General features: G+C 42.7%; 1 protein-coding gene across 1 annotated transcript in view; it reads left to right on the forward strand.

Moving 5' to 3' along the window:
- MEGF11 (multiple EGF like domains 11) overlaps positions 1–22,327 on the forward strand; it is a gene marked incomplete at its 3' end in the record, with an annotated part of 413,211 nt that overhangs the window by 99,950 nt on the left and 290,934 nt on the right.

Raw genomic sequence — 22,327 nt, forward strand, 5'->3', positions numbered from 1 at the left:
GCGGTGAACTTGACTTAAGTCTTTTATTTTTAGCAAATTATTTATTAGGTTATATCAGGGGCTTTCAAACTTGGCTCTTTTATGACTTGTGGACTTCAACTCCCAGAATTCCTCAGCCAGCGTTCTGGGAGTTGAAGTCCACGAGTCATAAAAGGGCCAAGTTTGAAGACCCCTGCTTTATATTGATTAGATTTGTTAAGGCCATTGAGCTCCAAAAAGACTCTGGGAGACTTATATTAAATACATTAAGTTAAAAAACACACACAGTGAAAACAACATAACAGATTTTTTTCACCTGATCCAAGGAATGCTTTTCTTTGATTGTCTGAGCAAAGGTCTCACATTTTCACACCTGCTCCAATGTTGGAAAAACAAGATTTTAAAAAATTCCGATTTTTCTATGTAGAAGTAAATTTGATTCTTGGCAAAATGCAAGCAGAAAAAGAGCAGTTTTTACTTAAAAATGGAAGTTGCTTAGCTCCTACCTTTCCTTGTTTTAATTAAAGTGATTGTGGTTTATCATCAAATATCCATTAGTTACAATTCGTTCTCTAGAGAAGAAGGGAAAAAGATGATGAGTCATGATTTTTCCCAGAGATTTGGGATTCTTTCAAGAATCCACTAGTAAACTGAGAAAAAAAAGTTAACTGATTAATGCAGAATTAATGGATATATTTTAATTTCCGGTGGCAAGAATACGCTAAAACAAAGCCTGCTAACGTTTGCAATATTCTAGATTCTGTGTCTTAACTGTAGATTTGGAGATACTAATATTTTCTTGACAATTAAAAGCAGGATTAGTACATTTCCTAATTTGCCGATGGCAATTAACTTCTGAAATCTGCTAACCTTTCAGCAGTCTTCCTGTTATCATGGGGAAAAAACTGACATTTAAATTCCACATACAAAGACCGAATGTGTAAGGACGGCATTGATTTCATGTTTTTTAAAAGAGGATGTTGTGGGTTTTTATATTTTTTAATTCAACATAATTACAGTCAGTAACCAGCGATATAAAATACAGAAAGAATGACCAAAGGAACAAAAGCAATGAAGCAATAAAATCTGAAAATAGTGACTTTTAAAAGGGGCACCATCCATCCATCCATCCATCCATACATGCATGCACACACACACACACACACACAGGTAAAACTCGAAAAATTAGAATATCGTGCAAAATATTACATGCAATCAATAAAACAAGGAGTGTACAATATCGGACCTCTGAAAAGTATAAGCATGCGTATGTACTCAGTACTTGGTTTGGGCTCCTTTTGCAGCAATTACTGCCTCAATGCGGCGTGGCATGGAAGCTATCAGCCTGTGGCACTGCTGAGGTGTTATGGAAGACCAGGATGCTTCAATAGCAGCCTTCAGCTCTTCTGCATTGTTCGGTCTCATGTCTCTCATCTTTCTCTTGGCAATGCCCCATAGATTCTCTATGGGGTTCAGGTCAGGCGAGTTTGCTGGCCAATCAAGCACAGTAATCCCATGGTCACTGAACCAGGTTTTGGTGCCTTTGGCAGTGTGGGCAGGTGCCAAGTCCTGCTGGAAAATGAAGTCAGCATCCCCATAAAGCTCATCTGCAGAAGGAAGCATGAAGTGCTCCAAAATCTCCTGGTAGACGGCTGCGTTGACCCTGGACTTAATGAAGCACAGTGGACCAACACCAGCAGATGACACGGCTCCCCAAATCAACACAGACTGTGGAAACTTCACACTGGACTTCAAGCATCTTGCAGTGTGTGCCTCTCCATTCTTCCTCCAGACTCTGGGTCCTTGGTTTCCAAATGAGATGCAAAAGTTGCTCTCATCAGAAAAGAGGACTTTGGACCACTGAGCAACAGACCAGGTCTGTTTTTCTTTAGCCCAGGTAAGACGCTTCTGACGTTGTTTGTTGTTCAGGGGCGGCTTGACAAGAGGAATACGACATTTGAAGCCCATGTCCAGGATCCGTCTGTGTGTGGTGGCTCTTGATGCACTGACTCCAGCCTCAGTCCACTCCTTGTGAAAGTCCCCAACACTTTTGAATGGCCTTTTCCTGACAATCCTCTCCAGGCTGCGGTCATCCCTGCTGCTTGTGCACCTTTTTCTTCCACACTTTTCCCTTCCACATAACTTTCTATTAATGTGCTTTGATACAGCACTTTGGGAACATCCAACTTCTTTTGCAATTACCTTTTGAGGCTTTCCCTCCTTATGGAGGGTGTCAATGATGGTTTTCTGCACAACTGTCAGGTCAGCAGTCTTCCCCATGACTGTGATTCCTACTGAACCAGACTGAGAGACCATTTAAAGGCTCAGGAACCCTTTGCAGGTGTTATGGCTTAATTAGCTGATTAGAGTGGGACACTTTGAGCCTAGAATATTGCACCTTTTCACAATATTCTAATTTTCTGAAATTGTGGATTTGGGGTTTTCATGAGCTGTACGCCATAATCATCACAATTAGGACAAATCACGGCTTGAACTATCTTGCTTTGCATGTAATGAGTCTATCTCATATATTAGTTTCCCCTTTTAAGTTGCATTACTGAAATAAATGTAAATAAATGAACTTTTGCACGATATTCAAATTTTTCGAGTTTCATCTGTGTATGTGTGTGTGTGTGTGTGTGTGTGTGTGTATGTATGTATGTATGTATGTATGTATGTATGTATGTTGCCCCTTTTAAAAGTCACTATTTTCAGATTTTATTGCTTCATTGCTTTTATTCCTTTGGTCATTCTTTCTGTATTTTATATCACTGGTTACTGACTGTAATTATGTTGAATTTTTAAGTTGCATTACTGAAATACATGAACTTTTGCACGCTATTCTAATTTTTCGAGTTTCACCTAGAGTCGGCAACGACTAGCATGCCTGTGCGGGGGAACCTTGATGTTAAATATATATAAATATTATGTTAAATGTTTGTTAAGCATTCAGAATACACTTGCTTAGTCCCAGACACGGGACAAATCTTATTTCCTTGCTTCTCAGCTAACAGAGAGAGAGAGAGCCTGTGGCCTAGGGGTTAAAACAACTGCTTAAGACGCAGTCGGCCCAGGTTCGAATCTCAGAAGAGTATGGCTGACTGATGAGAACAAATAAGTTTGAAATGATCATATCGGTCTCCCTTTATTCTTTGTTAGCAAAGAATATATATATATATATATATATATATATATATATATATATATATATATATATATATATATATATATATATATATATATATATATATATATATATATATATATATATATATATATATATATATATATATATATATATATATATATATATATATATATATAATATTTTAAGGAAACTGATGAAAATGAAAACTTACCAACATGTTAATGGGATTCCAGTCTTACTGTAGGAAACCAGTTGTTTTTCCAGATTGGAATTTTTTGGAGGGGAGAAGAAACATTTATTACAGAAGCAACAACAAAAAAAGTCCTCAACTTATAATCACACTTGGCTAAGCAATGAAGTCATTCAGTGAGGCATGCCCGATTTTATGAGCTTTTCTGCCACAGTTGTTAAATGAATCTGGCTCTCCTCTTTGGCCTCCTTGTCAGAATCCCCCTGGGAAAGTTGCAAATGGTGATCCTGTGACCCCAGGATTCTGGGACAGCAGTAAATATGACAGCTGGTCATAAATCACATTTTTCAGCCCCATTGTCATTTCAGATGGCCGTTAATTGAGGACTATGCATACCTGGGCTCAATCTGGTGACAAGGCAGTGTCACTCGGCGAACGAGATTCTACTGTACCTTTCTCTAATCCTGTTGAAGGAAAAGTACAGGTAATCCTCGACTTATGGCCACAACTGAGCCCAAACTTTCTGTTGTTAAGGGAGATAGTTAAGTGAGTTCCCCCCCCCCTTTTATGGTCTTTCTTGCTACAGTTGTAAAGTGAATCACTGCAGTTGTTCGGTTAGTAACATGGCTGTTACGTGACTCTGGCTTCTCCATTGACTTTGCACGTCAGAAGGTCGCAGAAGGGGATCGCGTGACCCCAGGATGCTCTGACTGTCATAAATGTGAATCAGTTGCCAGCCATCTGAATTTTGATCAGGTGACTGTGGATGCTGCAATGATCGTAAGCGTGAAAAATGATCACAACAGCACATTCAGGGCTGTTATAACTTCAAACGGTCCCTAAATGAAGTGTTGTATGTCAGGGACTACCCATAATGGCACAAGGTAAAGGCGAGGCTCCGGAGCATTGTGGGAAATAAGATTGAACCAGTTGTTTCCAGATGTACAGGAACTCCTTGATTTATAACCATTCTTTTAGTGACCATTCGAAGTTACAAAAAAGTTACTTAACAATTTGGCCCTCACCCTTACAACCATTGCAACATCTCCGCGGTCACGTGATCAGAATCAGGGTGTTAACAAACAGCACGCATGTACAATGGTTGCAGCATCCTGGGGTCATGTGATCGCCCTTTCAGTTGGCTTCCAACATGCAAAGTCAATAGAGAAAGTCCCGTCCGCTTAATGACCACTCGGTTCAACCAACAACGGTGGCAAAAACGATCATAAAATGGGACGCGACTCAGTTTACAACTGCCTTGCCGAGCAATGGAAATTCTGGTGCTCAGTTGTGGTTGTAAGTCAAGGACTACCTGCCCACGACTTTCCTTGATCTGAAATCAGACTTCGAGTCTATTCCAAGGGAAAATAGGCTATATTGGAGCTCCCTGCGGTTCTGTGGTTATCTGAGCTTAGTATTTCTCTGAGCTCCAACCCAGAAGGAAATCCACTTTCTTTAGTGTGGTGCCCGGCGTTGGGCAAGGGTTGCCGTGCGGCGATGATGCAGCAATTCTTTCTCCTGTTCAGGTGGGTCTGTGGGGAAATCTGTGACTTTAGCAGAAGATTAAAAAGAGGAAAGCTGATCAGGGACTACTCCGAGCCAAAATTATGGTCCTCTCTGGAAGACCAAGTTGCCATCAACATCAGTAGCAAATTAGAAATCATAACACTGAATGCATTCTAGCATTTCAATACCTCGGCATGATTTTAAAGCTTTCAGAAGCTAGAGGGAGCAAATCAATCTATCCATGGCAAAGTTAATACTAGCACCAAGACGATCCTGGGTTTTTTTCCCCTCCTAAAGGGAGCATTTGTTTGTTCTGGTAAATTTCAAGATCACTCCACTCAGATGAGTCTGGGCAGCTTAAGAAAAGACCAAATGAACCTAGCAAAAAAACAACAATACCTCATGCATGCATTTTGTTTTGTTTGTTTGTTTTTAAAAAAAAACAGAACAAAACAACTATGAACACATGCCCTTCTCCAAAACCTGGAGAACTGCGAGCCTTCAGAGACATTTGGAATGTCATCAGAGTTGCAGCCTTACAAATCTCTGGTGTTCCAGAGGGCAACAGTCTGACAGAAGGAATCGGAATGGAGCTGGAAGGGACCTTGGAGGTCTTCTAGTCCAGCCCCCTGCTTTAGCAGAAGAACCTATACCAGTGATGGCGAACCTTTTAGAGACCGAGTGCCTAAACTGCAAAACACAAAAAACCCACTTATGTATCGTTGGGTGCCGGGTGGGCGTAGCCCGTTGGGTGGGCGTGGCCCGTTGGGTGGGCGTGGCCCATTGGGTGGGCGTGGCCCATTGGATGGCCATGGCTGCGGTGGTAACGGCAGTCTGGGTGGGACTAAAAAGTTCAATCAATCAATTCCAACTTTGCGAGATCTTTTTTTTCCCCGCGAGATGGTGAAATTGATTGATTGATTGATTGAAACTTTTTTTTTCCACACGGCAGCAGAGGCCTAAAGCGAAAAGGTTTTATAAAACCCAGCTGAAGGCCTAGGACTGGGGCGATGGCGCGCTTGCCCACAGAGAGGGCTCTGTGTGTCATCTGTGGCACGGGTGCCATAGGTTCGCCACCACAGACCTATACCACTTCAGACAAGTGGCTGTCCAGTCTCTTCTTTATAAAAACCTCCAGTGATGAAAACACCCACAAAGCCTCCCACTTTGTTTAGGCCTCTTTGGGTTGGGTGGTATCCTATGACCCCCTTTGAAAACTCAGTCTCAGGATGCATTCAACAGAACTCCTTTACCTTCATCTGATGTCTAATTAGTCTCTGCTGTCATCCCAGGAATTAGTCACTTGAGCTAGGAACTTGTATTACTTTGACCCTTCCACCTCCTCAATCCCTTCAGTGAGAGCTGAAAACTCTTTAGCCCTCAGCAGTCTCTGACATTCAGACTTTATTTCGGTGTATTTTTATGGATCGATCCAACTGGGATTCCCTTGTTGCAATTAATGAGTACCTTGGGGTGTCCCTCTTCTTTAGTAAGCCCTCTAATACGAGGCCCTTGATTTTTGCTGAGATTATTTGGATATAGAGATGTGAGAAGAAGAGGTGGAAGCAGGCACTTATTTCTGGTTTCTAGCAAAAAAAAAAGACCATTGTGGGCAATGGGTTCACTTAACGACCACCACAGAAAAGCCATAAAATCAGATCAGTCAAATAATGACTGCTTAATGTCCAGCATGACTTATGAATGTAATTCCAGACTCAGTTGTGATTGCAAGTACAGCTGCTGAAATGAGAAAATGTGCTTCCCATGCCTTGCTGTCAGAATGCCTGTTTTGCATGGAAGCAATCCGGAGCTCCCTAAAAATTGTTCAGGAAAACATGGAACTAGATCAGGGGTAGGCAACCTTGGCTCTTTTATGACTCGTGGACTTCAACTCCCAGAATTCCTGAGCCAGCATGGCTCAGCTTCGAAACCTCTTCCCTTTCCTCTCAGCATGGCTGGCTCAGGAATTCTGGGAGTTGAAGTCCACGAGTCATAAAGTGGCCTAGGTCAGGGGTAGGCAACCTTGGCTCTTTTATGACTGGTGGACTTCAACTCCCAGAATTCCTGAGCCAGCATGGCTCAGCTTGGAAACCTCTTCCCTTTCCTCTCAGCATGGCTGGCTCAGGAATTCTGGGAGTTGAAGTCCACGAGTCATAAAGTGGCCTAGGCCAGGGGTAGGCAACCTTGGCTCTTTTATGACTGGTGGATTTCAACTCCCAGAATTCCTGAGCCACCATGGCTCAGCTTGGAAACCTCTCCTTTTCCCCTCAGCATGGCTGGCTCAGGAATTCTGGGAGTTGAAGTCCACGAGTCATCAAAGAGCCAAGGTTGCCTACCCCTGAACTAGATTGACCATGTTCTTTCCATATCTAAAACAGCTTCCTGAAGCCAAAATACTCCAAGTACCCTGAACAAGCACAAGATAGTAGAGGAGAGAAACTCTTGGGATTCTCAGTCTTGGCATCTGTAGGGGAAGGGTCTCCAAACTTGGCAACTTTAAAACTTGTGAACTTCAACAGAAGCTATGCTGGCTGAGGAATTCTGGGAGTTGAAGTCCACAAGTCTTAAAGTTGCCAGGTTTGGAGACCCCTGTTCTAAAGAAACAGGTGTAGGAGAAGGACAGGAAAGCCCAGGGACAGAGTCAAGAGAGGACTCGGCCTAGAACTGTTACGTGTCCACAAACGCTTCAAAGTCCAGCCCCCTCTTGAATTCCCTTAACTCTTATCTAACACCAATTTAGTGCTGGCCATTAGTTGACTAGCTTCTTGTGTATAGGCATGAGAAATAAATCAACTTAACTGGAACTTAATGTGTGTTCCTGATTCTTGGCACCTTACAGTAAGAAGGCATGAATCCTCTATTTCTTGATCGAAACATTTGAAGGCCAAACCAGTCTATTGAAAAGTCAAGAGAAAAGACATCTAGAGAAAATAAGCACTAGGGGTGACATGATGGCAGTATTCCAGTATTTGTGGGGCTGCCACAAAGTAGAGGGAGCCAACCTATTTTCTAAAGCAGCAGAGGGCAGGACAAGAAACAATGGATGGAAGACAATCAAGGAAAGATTATTAAGGAAATTAAGGAAGAACTTCCTAGCAGTGACAACAATTAGCCAGTGGAACAGCTTGCCTTCAGAAATCGTGGGTGCTTCATCACTGGAGATTTTTTTAAAGAAGAGACTGGACAGCCACTTGTCTGAAATGGTATAGGATCTCCTATTTGAGTAGGGGGTTGGACTAGAAGACCTCCAAGGACCCTTCCAGCTTTATTCTGATTGATTGAAACTGATGCTATATCTTTTAAGTGTGAGGCCATACTTCCTGGCATCGAAATAGCAAAGTCATCTCATTGGTCCAGCATTCCAACCAGCTTTAGTGGGCACAGAAATGATTCCCTTCTTGTTCTTCCATCTGTTTGGAGCCCGACAGCCCTAACAATGATGCGTCTGACACCCCGAAAATGAAGAGGAGAGTTTGGGAGAGCTACGTTCTCTCCCAGTGGCTCTCTTCGGTAAAAAACAGAGTTTCTTCAAAGGAGATCTGTCTGGGGCAATGAATCTAGGCTCTCCCAAGCTGGGCTTCGTACACATGTAGGAGTGTCTTTGCTGGATGGGGTATTCTGGGAGGATTTTTGGAAATATTTCTTCAATTGGATGCTGAACGGTTGCAGAAAATGAAAATTTTCCCCTTTGCCCTCCCAGTGGAGAACGAAAGGGATTATTAGAGTTTTATCTTGCCATCTTGGGGGGGGGGCGCTAGGGGGGCTGCAATTTTCCCCCCCTGATTGAGTTGCATCTGGGTCCTGGCTGATTGTTTCCCCACCCCCTTCGTTTTGACTGTTCTTTTGATTGCCATCCCTAAGTCCTGAACTGAGAACCTAGAAAAATCCTTACATTTTCGGCTGGTTGGGAAAAAACGCTGTGAGGGGGGAGGGCAGTTTTCGTCTGAGGAAAAATAAGTAGCAGTGAAAACTTGAAGGCCCCCCCCCCACACACACTCCTGTTCATCTCCTGCTGCTCTGATTAAATTTAGAAACCCTGACTTTGGATCAAAACAGCCAAAACATTGCCTTCAGAGATCTTCCAGGTCGCATCTAATTTAGCCCTTAGAAAGAAGCTTCATTGGACAAGGTGGGGCTCTGGCCTGGCAAATACACAATGGGAATTGGGGGGAGCGGGGGAAGGGCAGCTCTCTCTGCATGACTGCATTGCAGCAAACATCAAAGATTGAAAATGATATTGAGGAACCCTAAAGGGAAGTCAAGAATTGGTTGCTTTCCTGAATTTCGTAACTTGTGGATTTGAAAACGTGCCCATCGATTCCATCGATGGGTCAAGCTGAGTGCTGGGTGCAGGTGGTAAGGATCATAGAACTTAGCTTAGAATCATAGAATCTCTTCTTAGACTCATGGGGATCTTGGAGGTCCTTTGCCCAGGGCGTGAGTCCTATACCGTTCTGGACCAATGGTTGCCCAATCTTTTCTTGAAAGCCTCCAGTGATGGAGCACCCACAACTTCAGAAGGCAAGCTGTTCCCCTGGTTAATTGTCCTCACTCTTAGGAAATTTAAATGATCTTCCACTAGTTACTTCTTGTCCTGATCTCAGGTCTTTGCAGTATAGGTGAATTCCCTCTTCTCATGACAGCCCCTCAGATACTGGAAGACAGCTGTCATGTCCCCCCACAGTCCTTTGATAGGCCGCTAGACATACCCAGGTCCCTCAACTGTTCATCATACAATTTATCCTCCAGACTGTTTATTGTCTTTGTTGTTTTTCTTTGTACTCTTTTGGGGGGGTGTCTCAACATCTTTTTTGTATTGTGGTGACCAGAATTACTGTAGATGCAGCATTCTAAGTACGGTCTCACACTCCTGGCTCATACTTAACTCAAACTTGGTCCTAGATCCTGCTCGCAGTTATAGGTGGCACAGCCAGGTGCCACCTATTCTGTCCCTGTGCATTCGGTTTTTCCTGCCTTTGTGCAGAACCTTAATTTTCTTGCCACAAATCTGTGTCTTGTCAGTTAAGGCCCTGTGTTCAGGTTTGTCAAGATCCTTGAACTCACAGCCTCCCACTTTCTATAGTAGCCAATGGCTGTGAAAGCTGGACCATAAGAAAGGCTGAGTGCCAAAGAATTGAGGCCTTTGAACTATGGTGCTGGAGAAGACTCCTGCGAGTCCCTTGGACTGCAAGGCGATCAAACCGGTCGGTCCTAGAGGAGATCAACTGCTCTTTAGAAGGCCAGATCCTGAAGTTGAAACTCAAATACTTTGGCCACCTAATGAGAAGGAAGGACTCACTGGAGAAGAGCCTAATGCTGGGAAAGGTTGAGGGCAAGAGAAGAAGGGGACGACAGAGAATGAGGTGGCTGGATGGAGTCACTGAAGCAATGGACTCAAGAAGATGGTAGAGGACAGGAAGGCTTGGAGGAACGTCATCCATGGGGTCACGATGGGTCGGACATGACTTTGCAACTAACAACAACAGTAGCCAAGTGCCTTACCACTATACCAAACTCACTCTTGTTAAGTCAATTTAAAGGTCCCTGTTGTGATGGGTAATGGGATTGTTTGTTGTTCCCCAAAGGACAACCACGTGCACCCAATTTTGAGTAATTTACTGAGGTCTGGAGAACACTCCCCTAGTTGAACAGCTTTCTGTTCTTCAGACTGTGACCAAATCCAGCTCAACAAACACACAAGTATCCTTCTGGAAGTAAGATTGGGATTACCAAATTAGTTTAAAACCTCCAGCTTCTCTAATCTTAGCCTGGAAGCACCTGGTGCGAAACATGAGCCTCATTTTTCTTGATGACCAGGTCCTGAAGTTAGTAGATTAACTCATTCTGCATTTTGAACGATAGATATTCTGGGGAAGTTATGGTGAATGCCACAGAGTTTGACTGAAATGTAAATTAGCTGGCACTACGGGAAAAGTAATTTTCTGCTTAGATTTGAGTCTCTCATCTAGTTGGTTCCAACAGTCATAATTAGTGTGTACTTTTGAGCAACTGTGCCCCCAAGGAGGGCGAAACTTTGCTAATGGGAAAGGAGGAGGGGCAAAAGGGATCAGATCGGCATGATTAATGAACCATAAATCCATGTTTAATCAAAGGTGAAGCAACAAACTAATCTGACTTTGATTTTTCAGCCCCATAAAAGAACACAAGGTTGGGTCCAGGGTGTGAATTCGTGGCAGCCATTTCCCCTTTCCGAACCGGGAACTGCCTCTCTAAGCCCACCAACCCACAAAAGTTTGACTTTAAGCTGCTTCAGGAAAGGTTAGCTGGAGAGAGCGTCTCCCATTCGTCGCAAAATTTATTTCCTGATGAATCCAATTTACATTAATGCGGGCTCATTAAAAGATAATTATTGTGCCACAGAGAGAAACGCTGCATCCATCAATGGAATGCCTCTAATTGTTTTAGTCGTATGATAAAGAGATAATCTTGCACCGAGCTTTTTCATTAATGCCACTCATATAAATGTCAAAACTGATTTTTTTTTAAAAAAAAATGTACCAGGCTGCCAAAACATAATTGTCTCATTATTCTTGTTGCTATTGTTATCGAAAGCTGGACACCTGGTACCTGGAACCCTTTGCATAGCCTTGCGCACCGCTGGCATTTTCTGTTTGATAGATTTCTTAGAGTCTTTATACAAAAATGCAAATATCGGCGAACATGTTTAGCTTGTCAAGTAAAGATCAGAGCAGAATGTGCCCGGCGCAATCCTCTGCACGCATAATTGAGAATAAACTGCCCTGAACAGCATTGACTGGGTCTCCCCTCCAAAATATTAGTGGAAGAAGAAAATGCATTTATTTTGCTGGGGGCAGTAAATATTTGGGAAAGTGAGGATTATTTTTAGCAAACTACTGCAAAGAGTAGTTTCAAGGTTAAGATCCATAGGACAAACAGCACCCTGGAGAAATTCCTTTTCTATCATCCTGTACTAAATTGGGTTTATTTTATGCTTTAATTGCACAGGTTCTTGATCCAGGGTGCAAGACATTTTGATCTCTTTCACCCTTTTTCACCTCTCTGGTTTTTGTTCTGGATTGTGTATTTGTATGCAAAATACATTTGTATGCCTATTTTTTTGTATTTATATCTATATCTATATATCTATATCTATATATCTATACCTTTCCCATGTACAATAGGAATTAAGGTATTTTGGATGGCTGAGGAATAATCTGGTAAAATGGCCCATATTGGATGACTTTTGAGTCTGGCCCATTTTGATTTTCTTAACAATTTGCAAATCCATTAATCTTCAATTAAAGCTTGTTCTCATTTCGCAACCACAATTAGGACCAGCTGCTTGGTCATTAAGTGAAGCAGTGACTAAATGAAATTTGCATCTGTCCTTATAATCTGACTTAGCTTTGCAGACCTGCAAACATCATCACTGTGAGGATTGCTTGGAAAGTTACTTTTTATCACTGTCGTAACTGTGAATGGTCACTAAGTGGGGCAGGCACTAAATGAGGATTATCTCTGAGGATTTGTCTTGTTATAACCAATTGATTGTACATTTGTGTGTGTTTGCATGCGTGCTTGTGCATGTGTATTTAAGAATATAGGTATGTGTGGGGTTGCCAGACAAATAGAAATGCAGAGAAGAGCTTCTAGATCAGTACAGGCAGTCCTCAACTTACAACAGTTCATTTACTGACCGTTCAAAGTTACAACGGCACTGAAAAAAGTGACTTATGACCGTTTTTCACACTTCTGACCATTCCAGCGTTCCCATGGTCACATGATTCAAAATTCAGACCTGTGGCAACTGACCCATATGTATGACGGTTGCAGTGTCCCGGGGTCACGTGATCCCATTTGGCGACCTTCTGACCAGCAAAGTCATTGGGGAAGCCGGATTCACTTAACAACTGTGGCAAGAAAGGTCATAAAATGGGGCAAGACTAACTTAACAAATGTCTTGTTTAGCCATGAAAATTTTGGGCTCAGTTCTGGTCATAGGTCGAGGACTGCCAATATTAATATGCCTTACCTGAGCTGTCTCCCAGGCAATGAGGGGCAATGACACAGAGCCGTAGGAGTTGGTTGTGTGTACAGATGCTCAGAGCCCTCTTTTTTGCCGGGCTCTGCTTCTCCTTGAATGACCTTCGCCTCCCTTGCGTAGAATACTGGCGAAGACAAAGCAGGAGCCCCTTCGCACATGGCATCCTGAGCCTTATTTATACCCCAACAAATACCCATAAGGGCAGCTTATGAAAGGATATGAAAAACCCAATAAAATAACTCTCACACATAAAATATCCTGCAAACAGCAGATCTGTAAAACCGGCATTAAAATAACATGAATGGGGGTCTGTGGAATGGTGTAAATAATAGAATCGGGCTGCTTGTGCTGAGCCCATTGATTAAAATTGGGCCCCAAGTGACCATCTATCAGCTCGTGCTTATTCCACTCATAACTCCTGGCGCTGCCCTGCTGGCAAGGAGAGCCTGCAGCAAACACCCAGCCTTGGACAGAGAATTATGACACCCGTGATGTACAATCGAGCTGGCTTGCTTAGCTGACCTTCTGCTTGCTCAGCCTTGCATAATGAAGAGACCAGGCTTAAAAACTGATGGTTGTTGTTGTTGTGGTTGTTGTTGTTGGCATGCAAAGTTGGGGCTCACAGCAGTGTGCTAAAGCCAAAGGAGTTGCTTTGGTGACCCAACCATGGTCAGGTGTAAATTATCAGGCTTGGATCATTTAGTACAAGGGTCTCCAAACTTGGGAACTTTTAAGACTTGTGGACTTCAACTCCCAGAATTCCCCAGCCAGCCAGCCATTTTATATGGAACACAGAATATCGTAAGCCTTCTAGTCCAGGGGTAGGCAACCTTGGCTCTTTTATGACTCGTGGACTTCAACTCCCAGAATTCCTGAGCCAGCCATGCTGAGGGGAAAGGGAGAGGTTTCCAAGCTGAGCCATGCTGGCTCAGGAATTCTGGGAGTTGAAGTCCACAAGTCATGAAGGGGCCATAGTTCCCTATGGTGGCTCAGGAATTCTGGGATTTGAAGTCCACGAGTCATAAAAGAGCTAGGGTTGCCTACCCCTGTTCTAGTCCAACCTCCTGCTCAAGCAGGAGACCCCATACATTCATCTGCACTAAATTAGGGAACTCTAAACTTGGGAACATTAAAACTTGTCGACTTCCCAAGCTAGCCAGCCCAGAAGAATTGATTCTGTCAATGGGCCTGGAGACCCCATCAAGTGACTTGTCTGATTGTTGTCACCAGTGGGTGGGGAGGTTGTTGGTTATTGCATTGGGATTTTCAAGCTGCTGGGAGCCACCAAGAATGAGTTGGGTGGCCATGTAAATTTTCTTAAATAAACGAAGTTGATGAGGAGTCTGGAGGCTAAACTGTACAATGAACCATTGAGGGAACTAGGTATGTAGGTATGACGCGATGGCTCAGCAGTGAAAGACACTGAAGTTGTCAACTGGAAAGCTGACAGATCAGGTTTGCCGCACTATGGGATGACCTCTCGTCACTAGCTGCATCTCCTGCCTGCTTTGCAATTTCAAAGCATGCAAATGTGAGTAGATAAATGAGTACCACTTCAGTGGGAAGGTAACAGCATTCCGTGCACCTTTGATGTACAATCATGCTGGCCACATTCGGACAATATGGGCTTCCTCAGCTAAGAAATGGAGGTGAGCATCACCTCTAGTGTCGGACAAAATTGCATAGGGGAATCCTTTACTTTTAGGTATGTCTAGCTATTAAAGGAAAGGGACATGGTGGCTCAGTGGGTTAGGACGCTGAGCTTGTTGATCAGAAGGTTGGCAGTTTGGCGGGTCGAATCCCGAGTGCCGCGTAACAGAGTGAGCGCCTGTTACTCGTCCTAGCTTCTGCCAACCTAGCAGTTCGAAAGCACATAAAAACGCAAGTAGAAAAATAGGGACCACTATGGTGGGAAGGTAACAGCGTTCCGTGCGCCTTTGGTGTCTAGTCATGCCGGCCACATGACCACGGAGACGTCCTCGGACAAGCGCTGGCTCTTCGGCTTTGAAACGGAGATGAGCACCGGCCCCTAGAGTTGGAAACGACTAGCACGCATATGCGGGGGAACCTTTTTTAGTTATTAAAGAGAAGGACTTGGGGTGGTGTGGTAGCAGTCTTCCAATATGTGAGGGGCTGTCACAGAGGAAAGGGGGTAGATCTCTTTTTCAAAACACTTGAGAAGTAAGGGGTGGAAGATAATTAAAGAGAGATCCAATCTAGAACTCAGGAAACATTTCCTGTCTGTGAGAACAATAAATCAGTGGAACGGCTTGCCTCCAGAAGTTGTGGGTACTCCATCAATGGAGGTTTTCAAGGAAAGGCTGGTCAGACATTTGTCTGGAATGGTATGGGGTCTCCTGCTTGAGCAGGGGGTTGGACTAGAAGACCCAAATAAAATGGCTGCAAGGAGAGACATGGTTGAACACAAATGTCTTTCATCGGAAGGCGAACTGGTAGAGGTGTTTCCCTAACATCCCTTCTGGTATTAACGGAATTGAAAACATTAAGGGGAGCAGTAAAGGAGTTGCCTCCCCCCAAAACATCTGGAGACCCTTGGATGAGGATCCAGACAATAAGGGGGACCAACCCATAGTTTCTTCAGATCTTGTCAACTGTCGCTGCTCTGTAATTGCAGAAGGATGCGGGGAGGCTGCAAAGCAGCCTGTTGAAAAATGATCTGATATGGCAACTCAAGGAAAAAGCCTTTCAGAGAGATTTTGCCTTCCTGCCTTAGCCTATTAGTGAGTTAATTGACGCCGAGAAATTCTGCATTTACCCCAGACAAGCATTAAAGAGGCCTTGCTGAAATGCACGTCATTCCTGCTTCTTTGGTCTTGCCAGCGACGTGAGGCTTAACGCTGCCGAAGATAGATGGGAAAAGTTATAAGCCAGAAATGGAACTGCAGGACATTAGTTTTTTTTTTTACAAAGAATTAACAACAATAACAATATATATATTTTTAAAAAGAACGTGAATGATGGAAACAGCTTCCAGAACACCTGTGCAGTTCATGATATTAAAAAGACTGGGAGATTTTTTTTTTTAAAAAAAAAGAAACGGCATTTCTTGGCACCAGAAAGATAATAAAGGACCAGGTGGGTGGGTATTTCAGGCTTGGGAAGGTGCCAGTGAGAAGACCTTTTCCCCGCACATCTGTAAGAAAAAAAATGCAGAGCAGAAACTCTGATGGCAGCTTTAAAGTATGGGAAAGAAGCCTAGGAGAACAGATGTTCTTGTCCCCAAAATGTACCGATTAATATAAGCATCTTAAATCGGGACTGATTATAATTTGGCAACGACTGAAAATCATACAGAACTGACGTGATACACTCAAATGCCCTTCCGAGCAATGAGCTTGATCTTTAGATGAGCTTTCTTCTGCAAAGATTAAATTCTACTTACATGGATTCAGGTTGCTTCTATGAGCTGATGGAGCGTGATACATTTCATTTGGGTCTTTTGGAATGGGGCCTTTGAGCAAAGCACCTGAGATCAAAGGCAGCAAAGTTCACATTCTGGATGGAGAGGACAGTTGGTTTGAAAGACGGGTAAAAAAAAAAGGCCATTTATGTTAACACTGAGCAGCCCTTTCTCAACGGAGGGGGAGGGATCAGACACCACCTATCTCCTGTCTACAACGCAGCCCTTTCCGCAGTTCCAAGACGGTTCCAACCCCATTTGCACTCTGATTCAGGCGACCCTGAGGCCGTAGATAGATGCCCAAGTGACTTCAAGAGCTCTCAGAGAGAGTGCCAACGACCAGATGACTACTATAATCCTTCCAATCTTCTCCCCCACATCCTGTCAGAAATAATCCTTCCATCGCCCCGCCACACTGCCAGAACTGATGAAGCTTCCTGGAGGAGAAGCAAAATTTCTTCTTCCTCAGGGGAAAAACAGCCCAGTTGCCTTTAAAAAAAAAGCGCCTTTCAGTCATCTGAGAACAGGACAAGAAGCAACAGGTGGATGCTTGTTAAAGACAGGTCCAATCTAGAATTAAGGAAAAATTTCCCATCAGTGAGAACAATTAATCAGTGGAAGGGCTTGCCTTCAGACACTGGAGGTTTTTAAGAAAAGATTGGACAGCCATTTGTCTGGAACACTATAGGGTTAGGGGTTGGACTAGAAGACCTCCAAGGTCCCTCCCAGCCTTGTGATTGTATGATTTAGCTTAACTGTTCCGAAGAACAACCTCATTGGATCTTTTCTACAGCTAGATTCCTCTGCTTCTCTTCTGCTTTATTAGACAGATATTTTAATGAATGTTCTTTACACTTTGATAAATGTGTAATGAATAGGGAGAATGTTCTTGACATTTATTCCTAATGATACAAATAGAACATCCTGCAAAAACATGATCGGGCCCCACATTTTGAGAAGTCTTCGATAATTGAGGAGGAAAAGAGAACACGAAAAGGGAAGGGCGGCACAGACACGCAACAAATAAATAAATAAAATATCGTGCTACTTTGCAACTTATTGGCCGTTGTCTCCTATTAAGCAAGGATAAACCTTATTTACCCCTATTTTGGCATCTGGCTCCCTCAAATATGCTTGCAAATGTGCATTCTGAGGGAAGTTAAGGTGTTCTAAACAATCGATAAAGAGGTTTTCATTTGCGGGCTGCCCATTTTGAAATATCATCAGCCCATCCCATTGATTTTTTGAAATAAAACTTAACCAGAGTCCCTCTCCCAGGAATTGTGGAGATTGATTTGTTCACATAGTTACCCACTGGAAAGAAAAATGATGTCCAAAGTCAATAGAGATGCAAACATGGTGTCTGAATTCAAAAATTACCTCAACGATGATGATCTTCCAGGTTTTTATTGCTTTTCATGTTTTAATGTGTTTAGTTTTACAGTTTTGATATGGTTTTGTATGTTCTTGGAACTTTTGCTTGGGAGCCAGAGCTGGTTATAAGATTAAATACATCATTGCCATCATTTTATTTATTTAATAAGCATCTTATAACCAGTTCTGGGCAGCTTACAATCCTTCGGGAAAGGGCGGTATACAAATCCAATTAAATAAATAAATTAAATTAAATTAAATTAAATTAAATTAAATTAAATTAAATTAAATTAAATAAATAAAAAATAAATAAATAAAAGTTCAAACAACATACCACAGTCTTCGACTTATGACCACAGTTGAGCCCAACATTTATGTTGCTAACGGAGACATTTGTTAAGCGAATTTTACCCCATTTTAAGACTTTTCTTGCCAGAGTCGTTAAGTGGATCATCGCAGTTGTTAAGCTGATAACATGGTTGTTAAGTGAATCTGGCTTTTCCATTGACTTTGTTTATCGGAAGGTCACAAAAGGGATCACGCAACCCCAGGATGCTGAGACCATCATAAATATGAGCCAGTTGCCAAGAGCCTGAATTCTGATCGTGGGGGTGCCGTAATGGGTCGTAAGTGTGAAAACCAATTACAAATCTCTTTTTTCAGTGCTGCTGTAATTTTGAATGGTCACTAAATGAACTCTTGTAAGTTGAGGACTAGGGGTAGTTTTGATGTGGTTTGGTATGTTATTTGAGCTTTTGATTGTAAGCTGCCCAGAACTGGTTATAAGATGCTTATTAAATAAATAAGGTGATGGCGATAATGTAATGATGTTCAATTCCCCTTCATTTTTTGAGAAAATTAAGTGTAGCATGTTCAGCACTAAAAGCAAAGTAAATGCATAAAACAGCTCAATTTTGATAGAACAGTGCTGGCATATTTCCTATCAACCCATTTCTTGACGGCTTCTTTCCATTCCCAGGTTTAGGGGACATATTGCTGAGGTCCCAAACTTTGGGGAAGCTGGTGGCCATACAGGTGGTCCTCGACTTGCAATAGTTCATTTAGTGACTGTTCGAAGTTACAACGGCACTGAAAAAGTGACATGACTTTTTTCACACCTACAGCATCCCCAAGGTCACATGATCAAAATTCAGAGGCTTGGCTATACTGTCTCATATTTATGACGGGTTGTAGTGTCCTAGGGTTGTGCGATCACCTTTTGCGACCTTCTGACAAGCAACGGTGAAGCCAGATTCCCTTAACAACACTGTTACTAACTTCACAGCTGCAGGGATTCACTTAACAACTGTGGCAAGAAAGGTCGTAAAATGGGGCAAAATTCACTCAACAACTGTTTCGCTGAGCCATATAAATTTTGGGCTCAATTGTGGTTGTAAGCAGACTAGCTGTAACGGGAATTGTTATATTCAGATGTAACTTTGAATGGTCACTAAACCAATGGCTGTAAGGCGAGGACTAAATGTATTTCATGTGCAACAACATCACATGGAAGGCAAAAGATTTTGCTGCTGCAAAGGATGCTTGAGTTTCACTTCTTCTCGCTTTGGGCCGCGTGATCCTCTGTTCTTGCTGCCCTGCCTCCCAGTTGATTTTTTTTTTCTCTTCCTACTTGTAGACTTCATATTCTGTAGAATCTCCCTGTCCTTTTTTATTGATTCTCTCTGTAGTTATTTATTTATTTATTTATTTGTTTGTTTTTATATACCGCCCTTCTCCCGAGTTATGAAAGGATGGAAGGAGACACACAGGGCCCTGGTGACCCTGATTCAGGAGGGCTCCTGGAGTGGGAAGGAAGACCACCTGGTGTCTCCTCTCCTTACAACCGGGGTGTTTTCCTTCTCTGGCTCTGGATCCTGACCCCTCTGCTGACCCCCTCCCTGCGGCCGTTATTCTGCCTCAGTGGTAGCTGGAGACGGTGAAAGAGATGAGCGAGTCCGTTTAGCCCCAAAGTTCACATCTCTTCTGCTGACTGCCTGGCTCAGTCAACCCACTCTTTTGATGACTTGTCACCGTTGGCTGCCGATCTTCTGAGCGACTTTGGCAGACCTTGAATGAGCCAAGTGCTGCCCTTGATGGCAGTTTGGTGTTCACGGTGTGGCGATGAAGCCGTCTGCTGCTGTGCAGCTCCTGGTCATTGACAGGACAAAAGGAGCGGATCGGAGCAGCCGCGGGCTCTGATGACGTTGGAGTGAATATAGAGTGCTGAAAAGGGAAGGAAGGAAGGTGAAAAACAGAAAGAAAAGAAAGATAGAGGGAAACAGGAAAAAAGGAAGGAGAAAGAAACAAAGGAAGAAAAAAGGAAAGAAGGGAAAAGGAAGAAGAAAGAAAAAAAAGAAGGAAGGAAGGAAGGAAGGAAGGAAGGAAGGAAGGAAGGAAGGAAGGAAGGAAGGAAGGAAGAAAAAGAAAGAAAGGAAGGAAGGAAGGAAGGAAGGAAAAGGAAGGTGAAAAAGAAAGAAAGAAAAAGGGGAAAAAAGGAAAAAAGGAAGGAGAAACAATGGAAGGAAAAAAGTAAAGAAGGAAAAAGGAAGAAGAAAGAAAAAGAAAAAAGGAAGGAAAGAGAAAAAAGAAAGAAAGATAGATAGAAAGAAAGAAAGAAAGAAAAAGAAAGAAAGAAGGAAAGAAGGAAAGAAAAGAAAAAGAGTAAGGAAGGAAGGAAGGAAGGAAAAGGAAGGTGAAATAGAAAAGAAAGAAAGAAAAAGGGAAACAGGAAAAAAGGAAGGAGAAACAATGGAAGGAAAAAAGTGAAGGAAAAAGAAAGAAAGAAAAAAGAAGGAAGGAAGGAAGAAAAGAAAGAAAGAAAGAAAGAAAGAAAGAAAGAAAGAAAGAAAGAAAGAAAGAAAGAAAGAAAGAAAGAAAGAAAGAAAGAAAAGAAAAGAAAAAGAGGAAGGAAGGAAGGAAGGAAGGAAGGAAGGAAGGAAGGAAGGAAGGAAGGAAGGAAGGAAGGAAGGAAGGAAACATTTTGAGATGTTCCCTTCCACCTCCAGCTCAAAACCTGGGGAGGAGAATTTTGACCAACCATTACACCTTCCATTACTCCCATGCCTCGGGGGGGTGGGGGGAGAAAAGGCCCCTCCAGGTAGAACCTCATAAGAGCAAGGTCTCAGTTTAGACTCTTCATTCCAGTAATAACATGCTATCTAATCTGGGCAAAAGGGAGAAGTGGACATCTCTCTCATCAGAAGCACCCTCAGTGTGTGTGTGTGTGTGTGTGTGTGTGTGTGTGTGTGTGTGTGTGTGAGAGAGAGAGAGAGAGAGAGAGAGAGAGAGAGAGAGAGAGAGAGAGAGAGAGAGAGAGAGAGAGAGAGAGAGAAGCATTGCATGCATGACACATGTACATTCAAAAAATGGGGGGTGGCTGCCTCAGTTCTCCAATTGCCATCTTTTTCAGCACCATCGTATTTTGAACCATCATTAAAAGCTCCTAAGTTGAGGACCACCTGCACAAGAAATGCCTATTAAAAGGGAGAGGGGCTTCAATCCCAAGAGCCTGCCCACTATCCTTACTCTCTTGACAACTAATGGATGCCCCTGCAGATCAGAACAAGAAGGTGTTATGCACCATCTACCTGAAAAGGGGGAAACTTATGTATTTCTACCTTAATTACTTTGCCTCTTGTTCCTCTGGCTCTCTTTCTCTCTCTCTCCTTTTCCCACTCTCTGAAAGAAACAGCTGATAGTAAAGTCATTTTACTACACATTAAATTCGTTTCCGTAAGTGTGATAATTAACTAGACCATAAAAAGCAGTATCTTGCAAAAGAGTGTTTTAAAATTAAAAGATAATTGCACAAGGCCACTGACATTGCCTCCCCCTTTCTGGGGTGCACCGTATTAGATGGTCTGCCAAATAGTTTCTCCTTCCTGAGATCCGGTCCAGAACTGGAAACCCTGTGGGTGTTCCTGTCCATTTTGTCTTGAATTGTCCCAACTTGGAATGAGTTGGAATGAGTATGAAGCTCCTTGGAGAAGCAATTCCTTCTCTTCTCAAAAAGATCCTTGGAAGTCACTTAGCTTCTACTAATCTAGGTCCACCATGTTGGATCCCAAAGAACTACATTTATGCAAAGTGACAAATTTCATTTTTTTATGCTGTCCTTTATGCAGCAATTCTATGTTCCCTTTGTCATAAGAGCTTGACTCCTTCTGCCCCCCTGCTGACCTAGGTGAAGGAAGAGCTCTAATTTTATAAATTTTAAAAACCTATAACCATAACAAAGGTGAGGGTGAAATGTAATCTGAATGTACACCCAATGCTGATTTCCTGAGGACCAGAGTCTGGGCACTTTAATGTCCATCCTGACGGATTTGAAAAAAATTATATGAAGAGGTATCTGCCAACCTTAAAAATATGCATCTGTGTGCATCTATGGGTAGGGATTCTGGCTGGACTTTAACTGTTTCTTAAAAATGTCCCAAAGGTGCTTTTCCAAAAGGCAACTGGACTTTCTTGATACTTTCTTGGAAACCTTTTCGCTTCTCATCCCAGAAGCTTCTTCAGAACTGACTTCTGACTGTTCTTCAGAACTGAAGAAGCTTCTGGGATGAGAAGTGAAATGTTTTCAAAGAAAACACCACAACAGTTTGGTTGCCTTTTGGAAAAATCACCATTGGGACAATCATGACCTGGATGATTAAGAATCTCCACAGGCATTTCTTAAGAAGA

The sequence above is a fragment of the Vipera berus genome (genome assembly GCF_964194415.1).
Source record: "Vipera berus genome assembly, chromosome: 12".
Lineage (NCBI taxonomy): Eukaryota > Metazoa > Chordata > Lepidosauria > Squamata > Viperidae > Vipera > Vipera berus.